We start from the raw sequence: 9,321 nt of genomic DNA, 5'->3' as shown, positions 1-9,321 counted from the left end.
CCAGTAAGTAGTTATTAGGATTTGCATGTTTATCTTCCCCTTAGTCGCTCCTCCAGGGCAGGGACTGTGTCAGTCACCTTTGTAAATTCAGTGCAGGGCCCTAATAATTCCCCAGGCAATATTTGTGTAAGAATGAACCCCATTTCTGCTGGATTTGTGGTATCTTTGAGTGGCATTAAAAGAACACGCTGTCACCGTGGGCATTCCCTGGCCCACAGTGCCATCTTTCCGGAGAAGGGTAACGTATTTGTGAATCTGTGTTCACACAGCATCAGTACAGCAATCCTCAGGTAGTTTTACATCTGATTTATTTGTTTTCTACATTAAATGTGGTTATTACAGTTACCATCATAAGATGAAGAGACCGAGATGCCAAGAGATTAAGTACAACTGTGTTCAAGGTTACAGCACATCCATAGCAAAGATGGGACTTGAACCCAGGTATTCTGGTGCCAAGATAGAAAAGATCTCTGCCTGCACCATCCTCAGTAAGTGGTTTTTGAATCGGCAGATCAGCATCACCTGGGATCTTGTTGGAGCTGCAAATTATTGGGCCCTGGCCCAGACCTACTGAATCAGAGACTCCTAGGATAGGCCCAGCAATCTGTTTTCAGCAGCCAGGAGGGTGATTCTGTTGCAGAGTTCAAGGTTCAAGGTCAAGAACCCGGGCCTAGGCAGTAACTGCTCCAGCAGCCCAGAGCCAGAGGAGGGCGCTCCAAAGCAAACTTTCACCTCTAAGCAGTCTGGGCAGCTGGGATGGGAAGGGGTAGCGGTCAGGGTAGAAGGGAATAAAAGGCACAGACTGAGTTAGGAGACACAGTTCTAATCCCACCAGTTCTGCAATTCTTGGCTGAGGGATTTTGAGCACTTCTCTAGTTCTCAGTTTTCTCATCTGCAAAATGAGGATGTTGACTAGCTGATTTCAAATTTCCCTTTATGTTCTGTTATCCAACTCTCCTTCTTTGGAATAATATGTTGTCTATGCAAGGAATGAAATGAAGACAGAGTACCAAGTGCTCGTTTTGAATGGCTTTTTCCCATACTTGGAAATTAGCAGCCCCCAATTCCAAATCCTTGGACTAGCTACCTTCTTCCTCATTAGGGGTGAAGAAAGAGAGAGAAAACATTTGAGTCGACTCGTGAAACTTTGTGAGGTGAGAAAATAAAAAACTGTCTGACAGTATTGGTTTGGATCCTCCCTCCACTGTCTGAGGCTCCTCCTGTCACGTGCTTCTCCACTGTGACTCTGCCCAACCCCCTCGCTCACAGGACCATCTCCCTGTCCTCTCCCTCTGCCCAACTCATAGGCTCTGGCTTATCCAACATTCTTTTGAGGAAGGGTGACGTATGACGTGTCAGGATGACTTACTAGGTGTGCCAGGGGTTTCATGGCCTAATGGGGGAGCCCCACGGTCACACTGAAGCCCTATCTTCATGGTTTCATGTGGACCTGAGGGCCCTCCCTGGACCCCCCACATAGCGGGTAGGGCCGTACCCATAGGGTACCTGGTGGGTACCACAGGTACCAGCATTTACTGGCAGCTGGAAACTGTCTACATCAGGCTGAAAAGAAGATGCTTCTTGCCCCTTTGAGATGATTATGAAAATTTGAGACAAGGAATTACATTATCAAAGTAGAGCCCTGAATCAGAAAGGTGGTTGGTCAGCGGGAGAACATGGCTGAACTCTCAAGTCCAGAGGGGCTATGAGAAGGTGGGCAGGGCTTTTTTTTTTTAATGTCTACTTATTTTTGAGAGAGAGAGAGAGAGAGAGAGAGAGAGAGAGAGGAGGGGTATAGAGATAGAGAAACAGAGAATCCCAAGCAGGTGCCACCCTGCCAGCCCAGATCCTGACGTGGGGCTCGAACCCACACACTGTGAGATCATGACCTGAGCTGAAACCAAGAGTCGGACCCTCATCCGACTGAGCTGCCCAGGTGCCCTGAGATGGTGGGCAGTTTAAAAATCATTCAAATAATATGTCGTCTTCGGCAAAATCACGTGCCAGATAAACAGCCCGAGTGTCTATCAAATGAGTATCATGCTCCAAGAGAGACTTGCAGTGCGAGAGCTTAAAATGCAGGACGTCAGGTGTTGCCAGAGCCCTTAGGTTAAAAGCCAAAGAAGGTGGTTATTATGCAGACCACAGAAAGAACAGGCACTCACCGAGGCTGCCCTCCTCAGCTGCAAGTAGCTCCGGGAAGCTGGCTACCTCAGACTGAGCATCAGTGTAATTACAGGTTAATACAGAATATGTGTGTTCACCAAACTCATCAAGTATACATTAAATATTTTCAGCTTGTTATATGTCAATCATACCTAAATAAAGTATTTTTTTAATGTTTATTTTTGAGAGAGAGAGAGAGAGAGAGAGAGAGCAAGCACGAGCGAGCAAGTGTGAATGGGGAAGGGGTAGAGAGAGGGGGACAGAGAATGTGAAGTAGGCTCTGCACTGACAGCAGTGAGCCTGATGTGGGGCTCGAACTCATGAACTATGAGATCATGACCTGAGCTGAAGTCGGACACTCAACTGACTGAGTCACCCAGGCGCCCCAATAAAGTGTTTTTTTTTTTTTCAAAGAATACATGCATGAGTTTGTGTGTGGTTATAGCTTCTAATGTACCCTTTAAATCAGCACACATCGTCTGTAGTTACTGATCTCCACCCAATACTCTGGTGTCCCATGTTAATACCTTCTGGTGATGGCTGATCTTTTCGCGAGCTCTGAGCCCTGCCAAAGTCGGCCTCGTAGTTCAAGTGCAACCTGGAATGTGCCAATCTGCCTCAGTGGCCCTGGCCCTTCCCAGGATCCAGGGGGCTTGAGGCCTGGGCAGACCCAGGCATAGGTTAATCTCACCGAGACTGCTCCAGAATGGGTCCCTCTTCTCCCTCACAATCTCTTTTGCCTGTGCTCAGCCTGATATTGGCCTGTTCTCATGTGAGCTCCCCCCCTCCTCCTCTTCTGCATAATGTGCACAATATATGTCAACCTCATTCCTCAGAATCTTCTAAGCATCCTACTTGCCAGTTTATGTGACTTCTGAACATTCATGTCTGGCGCTGTCTTCCATCCGAAGATTGGCCAAGTCTGAGCACTGTGGTTCTTTAGCTGTTCCTGAGGTTATGCAGGAGAGAGGAGGTGCGGGCCGTAGTCAGAGCAAGCAGATGCAATCTAGCTGTGGGCCCCCAGCAAATCACGTTACTTCCCCGGGCCTCACTTTGATCATCTGTGAAAGGAAAGTGTTGATTCAGGTGCCCTATGGAGCCCACCCTGGCTCAAACAGAAGGCTCAGAGATCCTGCCCACGACCCCGCATACGCCCAAGTGGAGGGAGAAGGGAGCCCATGCAGTTACAGGCCAGTGGGGAGGACTCTGCACCAGTTGAGTACTTTCCCTTCGTGGGCTTAGGTTTAAGGATCACCCGTTGGGTGGGGCCTGGCTGGAAAGAATGAGCCAGCCTCCCCCAGGTTTCCCCCTGCCTGAGTGGTTGCCTCACAGGGTTACTTAACCCTCCTCACCACTTCCCAGGGTGGGGAAGGGAAGGGCAGATGGTAGCAGCTGATGCAATAGCCAGACGCAAGCCCGTGTTGTTCTTCGAAGACTAAGCAAAGGTCAGCTGGGCTGGGCCAGCCCGGGCTGCAGCTGCCAGGCCCTGTTCTTTACAGAGTTTTAGCTTCCTCTTCTTCCTTGACTCTTTCTCCTGGAATGGAGTTTACTCTGTGCTCGTCAGAATCAATAGTTGATACTGTTGTGTTAGAACCTACTCACATCTATTCTCTCGTGGTACTCTGACCTGCAGAGAACATCCTTGCCTGCCAGGAGTGTGCACGATACGGGTGTATACACGCGCCCAGTGGGGGCATCCGGACGTGAGATAGGTGTTCTGAGAATGTGCTCCCCGTGCTCCTCTGAGGAAGTGGGTTCAGTCAGAAAGATCAGAGAGTGTCAGAAGACCTGGAAATTTCCTGTATAGCCAAAGGCTCAAAATATGGCACAGGGAATGCTATTTCTATTCAAGGCCCCATCTATCAAATATAAATGATGGGCTACTTGCCCATCTCCCAGGGATCTGCATGCCTCGGACATAATATAATTCTTTTAATCTTTAAAGTTAAAACAAAAGCGTGGGAGGGGGAAAAAAGAAGGTGCATCAAGTCCTTTGTCAAGTCCTTGACAAAAGGAAATTGCTAAATATTGCACTCAAACTAGCTTGGTAATGAGTAACTATACCTTCACGATAAATTGCAAAGAACTTTGTCTTACTAAATTCATGCTTCAAGACTGAACATTCTGTGCAATGGGCTCAAGAAGTAAAGTCCAGGTACAGTTAGGCCCTATGCCACTCATAATCATCAATTTAATTTCCATTTACTATGTGCCAGGCCCTGTGCTAAGTGATATACATGAGTTTTCACATTTTGTCCTCAAATCCTATGAGATAGAGTCTGTTATTATCCCCTTTTACAGATTCAGAAACTGAGGCACAGATGTGTAAGTAACTTGCTTAAGGACATAGAACTAGTAAGTGGTCGAGCTAAGATGTTAGCCTGGTTACCCTGACTCTGAGCTGCTTTCTCTTTTTTTTTTTTCTTTCTTTCTTTCTTTCTTTCTTTCTTTCTTTCTTTCTTTCTTTCTTTCTCTTCTTCTTCTTCTTCTTCTTCTTCTTCTTCTTCTTCTTCTTCTTCTTTTTCTTCTTCTCCTCCTCCTCCTCCTCCTCCTCCTCCTCCTCCTCCTTCTTCCTCTTCTTCTTCTTTTGGGTAAATGCATCTGACAAACTCACATATACAAACAGAGGATTTAAATGGAATAGAATCCTTCAGATTACAAAAGTTACAAAAGGATTCTCCAGAATGGTCTCTAAACCCCAAATTCCCCTGTAACTTCAGTCAGCAAAATCCATGGTTTTATTTTCTGGGTTGGTTTGATATTCCCAAGTTTTAAGGAAAATAGTTTTTGAATATAACAGACTTTTGCTCTTTAGGAAGGGTCACTACTAAACCTCTCATCAAATTAGTTAATTCCAATATGATTAATTCTGATGCTTGTTAACGATTGACTTATTTTCTTATGGGTATTGAACAGCTAAATGTAGAAAGGAGCTTTGGGCAAGGTAGTTTATAATTTAAGTATGAATTTTATAATTATACATTTGTATATCTTCACACATAATCAAGGTTAATCAAATAGAGAGCCTGAAAGAGTGAAATTATAGTGTTATGGTGTAGCAGGAGTTGGGGGCTTTCTTCTTGAATCAGCCATCAACTTGATTTATAGATGTTTTATCTCATTAACCTTTATGTTGTGGAGCTAATTAGCAATGCTGGGAACCGCAAAACACACTTGAAGCAGTCACATAGCTCTTTAACTCCATCGTGCACCCAATTAAGCCGGACCCAATAATTCTGAATCATAGAAGACATCTTTGGAAGACGTTGCCTCCTTCGTTTCAAATGGCTTACTGAAATGAAAATCCATCTTGATGTAAACCCTGTTTTTCTCTTTCGGCTGTACATCCTTTTGCATCAAATCCTTCTGAAGCCTTCAAAAGCTCTTCCCAGAGGCAAACACATGCAGATTGTTCTGACTATCCCTGTTTGGGTTAAGTTGTCCCAGGACCCCATGGAAGGTCCTGAGGATTTCACTGCCAGCCTCCCGTGTGCTGTGCTGGTGAGCACCAGGGCAGCCGCATCAGAACCCAGCCCCAGTCAGAAGGCTGCCATCTTGAGGATGGAAAAGGTCCTTCAGGTTCTCACAGTGCTGTTGGCATCCTTTTGCTCCTATTCCCCATTGCTACTTCTGGAACTAAGCCCCCGAGGCAGGGGTGGTTACAGTCTCTCTTCCCTTGGCTTCTATGGGAGGATTCTGAGGTGGTTGGCCTTCCATTCTTGTGGCTGGGTTAAGGGGCCAGCTAGAATGGAGGGTTGATGGGAATCAAATAGGCTGCATTGATTTACATAGGAAAAAATGTGGAGCTACTCTCTGGAGAGAGAGAATAGGCTGGGTGTGTAGCTCTTGAGTGTGACTTCGAGAAAAATGGGCAATTCTTCAAGAAGCTTAGCAAAGATTCACATTACGTTTAAGACATTGGGGATTCAACTTGTGTTTCTTTTGAATAGGACGCCACGTGAGGGTGGACCTTCATAAGGGAGGAAGAAGGCTTACATTTATTCACATTGCATTTCAAGTAATTTTCTGGGTGAGGGAAGTGGTTTGGGTAGAAAAATCTAGGACGATGGCTTACAGTGGGGTTTTCTGAATTTGCATGGTCTTAGGACAGGACTGTGCGGTGTGGGCAGTCGTAGAGAGGGGCCCATGGGAGGTTATATTATCAGGTGGAGGCCCTTCACCTCCCTTAGATTTGCAGGCGAAGCTGAGGTTTCTTTTGGGGTTGATTTCACACGAAGAGTAAACTCCAGTGCTGGAGTAAGGTGACACCAAACTTCAATTTCTTTTCTTAGTTTGCTTTAAAAATGGACTAGATGGTTAACATACAGAAGAATTTTTGTGTGGGTTCTTGCTTCTTAAATGCCAAACTGATGTTCTAATGCCGTTTGACATGTCTCTTGGGTGAATGACTCAGCCCTGGCCTCATGGACCCTCCACAGGCTCTCCCTCCCTCAGGGGTGCAGGTGTGTCCCCACCTCAGTTGGAGGCCAGGAAACTAACCACAATCTCCTGGCTATGAGACTGTAGGCTCCTGCCTTGGAGGCAAAACAGGGTGAAACACAGGCAGGCAGGATCCCAAACCACAGAAGCTCAAGTTAGGTCATCTTTGTGAACATGACAACTTGCTGTCTCTCTTAGTCAACAAAAAGAAACATAGACCCATTCAAAAATGGCTTTAAAAGACAGAATTTGCATGACTGTGGCGACTTGCATTGAGTGCTGTTCCAAAGCAGTGGAGAATGAATTCGCCAATCTTCTTCACAAGCCAAGAAAGGTGCCAGGGTACATTCATGCCAGTTTATAGAAGGACCGTTGAGTACAGGGGTTTAAATCATTTGTCTGGTAGCCAGTGAGTATGTTGTCTGATTTCCTGGTCCCTCCTCACATGCACCTAACAACTTGGGGGACTGTGTGCTGGGCAGGAACCATCTTTCAAAGCCCTTGGAGACATTCATGGGATTGTCCCTCTGTGGGACCAGGCTCATTGGGGCAGTTAGAAATTAGGTTGAGGGGCGCCTGGGTGGCGCAGTCGGTTAAGCGTCCGACTTCAGCCAGGTCGCGATCTCGCGGTCCGTGAGTTCGAGCCCCGCGTCGGGCTCTGGGCTGATGGCTCAGAGCCTGGAGCCTGCTTCTGATTCTGTGCCTCCCTCTCTCTCTGACCCTCCCCCGTTCATGCTCTGTCTCTCTCTGTCCCAAAAATAAATAAAAAACGTTGAAAAAAAATTAAAAAAAAAAAAAAGAAATTAGGTTGAGGATCAGGTTAGTGAGGAGGAAGCAGTGACGGAAAATTATTACTCATGGGAACAATAGTTACCAATAACCATGAAAATAGTTATTCATGGGAACTTTGCCATGATTGGTATGGCCATTAACATGGTCATTTCATTTTGCCTTAAACGTGGGATCTAGTCCAAGGTGGAGGTAGGCGAACCCTTAGGAATGCATAGTGACTATTTACCCAGTTTACCTGTGGGAATCAAGCACATGAAATTGCCTGAGTGAAACAACACTGCTTTGAAAAGCGTTCTCTCACATTCACAGTGTATTTAAAATAATCATTAGGAAAAAGGGCCTGGTGTTTTGAGGAATCTATCAGAAATCTTCAGCTCCGTTTGTTCCTAGGGCAGAGTGACAATGGATTTACTTTGCTGAAGTCCTAACTGCTACTGTCAGGGTTATCCAGAAAGTCTAGATAATGCTACACGTAGGAAAAACAGAAACATTTTCTTTTCTAGACGGGCACCCCTGAAGACTAGAGATAAGAATCACTTTAAATATGAGTTATTGATCCATTCCTCTAAGGCTGGGTAATAACGAACACTGTTTGTTCTTTGTAGAATTTAACATCTGCCCAACCCACTTATAGCACATGGAGTTTGGCCTTACCTCACACAGCCATACTGGTTGCTTTTGACCCTGGCATGTATCTTACTGAGCTCTATCTTGAGTGGAGGGAAAAGATTAATAGAATTGATTTTGAGTGTACTAAATTCTACCCATGACAGACATGTTTCAGGCAGCTTCATGGAATGACTCATAGAGACCAAAACAGTTATTTCTGGACCTGGGGCTTCTTTGGTCACCCACTTCCCCACTGGGTGGCCCAGTCCCTGATTCCTATAGCAGACCTACTTAGGAAGGCTGGTGTATTTTCTTGGTTGCATTTTTCTGTAGCCTTTTAATCTCCACAGATGAGACAACTTAATATGCTCCTGCCACATGTGGCCAGAGATCTGCTTTGTGACAGCATCAGGACCAATCTTGTCTTGGACAGAGGGCTAGAAAAGACCTTGGACCTAATGTTAGTATCAAGTCATGGTGGTTCCTGGCTCCACCCTGGCTCCAGAAACTGGACTCTTATCTTGTCCGTTCACTTTATAAATATTGATTGAGCACCTGCTATGTGCCAGGCCCACAAATATGGCAGTAACTAAAATAGATAGAAATCCCTGCCCCTCTTTAACTTCTGTTCCATTTTAAGAAACTACCATTTTGTCCTAAATTTCAATTGTCATTCCCTGGTCAGTAAGTCACTTCTTCTAGAACAATATTTCTTTTTTCTTTTTTTTTTTTTCAGAGGGAGAGAGGGTGCAAGTGAGGGAGGGGCAGAGAGAGAGAGAGAGAGAGAGAGAGAGAGAGAGAGAGAGAGAGAATCCCATGAGGGGCAGAGAGAGAGAGAAGCAGGGGTCACCTGAAGCGGGGTTCATGTTCACTTAAAGTGGGACTTGAACTCAGAGACTGTGAGATCATGACCTGAGGCAAAGTCAGATGCTTAAAGACTGAGCCACCCAGGCGCCCTAGAACAATATTTCTTAAACTTCAGTGTGCATTCAAATCACTTGGGTAAATGCACATGTTAGATTCTGCACATCTAACAAGCTCCCAAACGATACTGTGAGGATGCCGCCTGGCTTACGTGTTGAGTAGCAAGTATGGGCACCCAGCAGCATTAGCACCACCCATGAATTTGTTAGAAATGCGGATCCTTGGGCCTTGCTTCAGACCTACTGGCTCAGAATCTATCCTTCAACAGGATCCCCAGGAGTTGAGAAACATGTAGAGCACTGATTCCCAAAGCACATGCAACATCAGAAGCTATAGGTGACAGTCACAAAATACCTGTGGGTCTCGTTCCCCCTTCCACAGAATTGGATT

The sequence above is a fragment of the Panthera leo genome, chromosome A3 (assembly GCF_018350215.1).
Source record: "Panthera leo isolate Ple1 chromosome A3, P.leo_Ple1_pat1.1, whole genome shotgun sequence".
In the NCBI taxonomy this organism is placed as follows: domain Eukaryota; kingdom Metazoa; phylum Chordata; class Mammalia; order Carnivora; family Felidae; genus Panthera; species Panthera leo.
The sequence above is the reverse complement of the archived record's forward strand: the minus strand, read 5'-3'. Positions refer to the sequence as shown.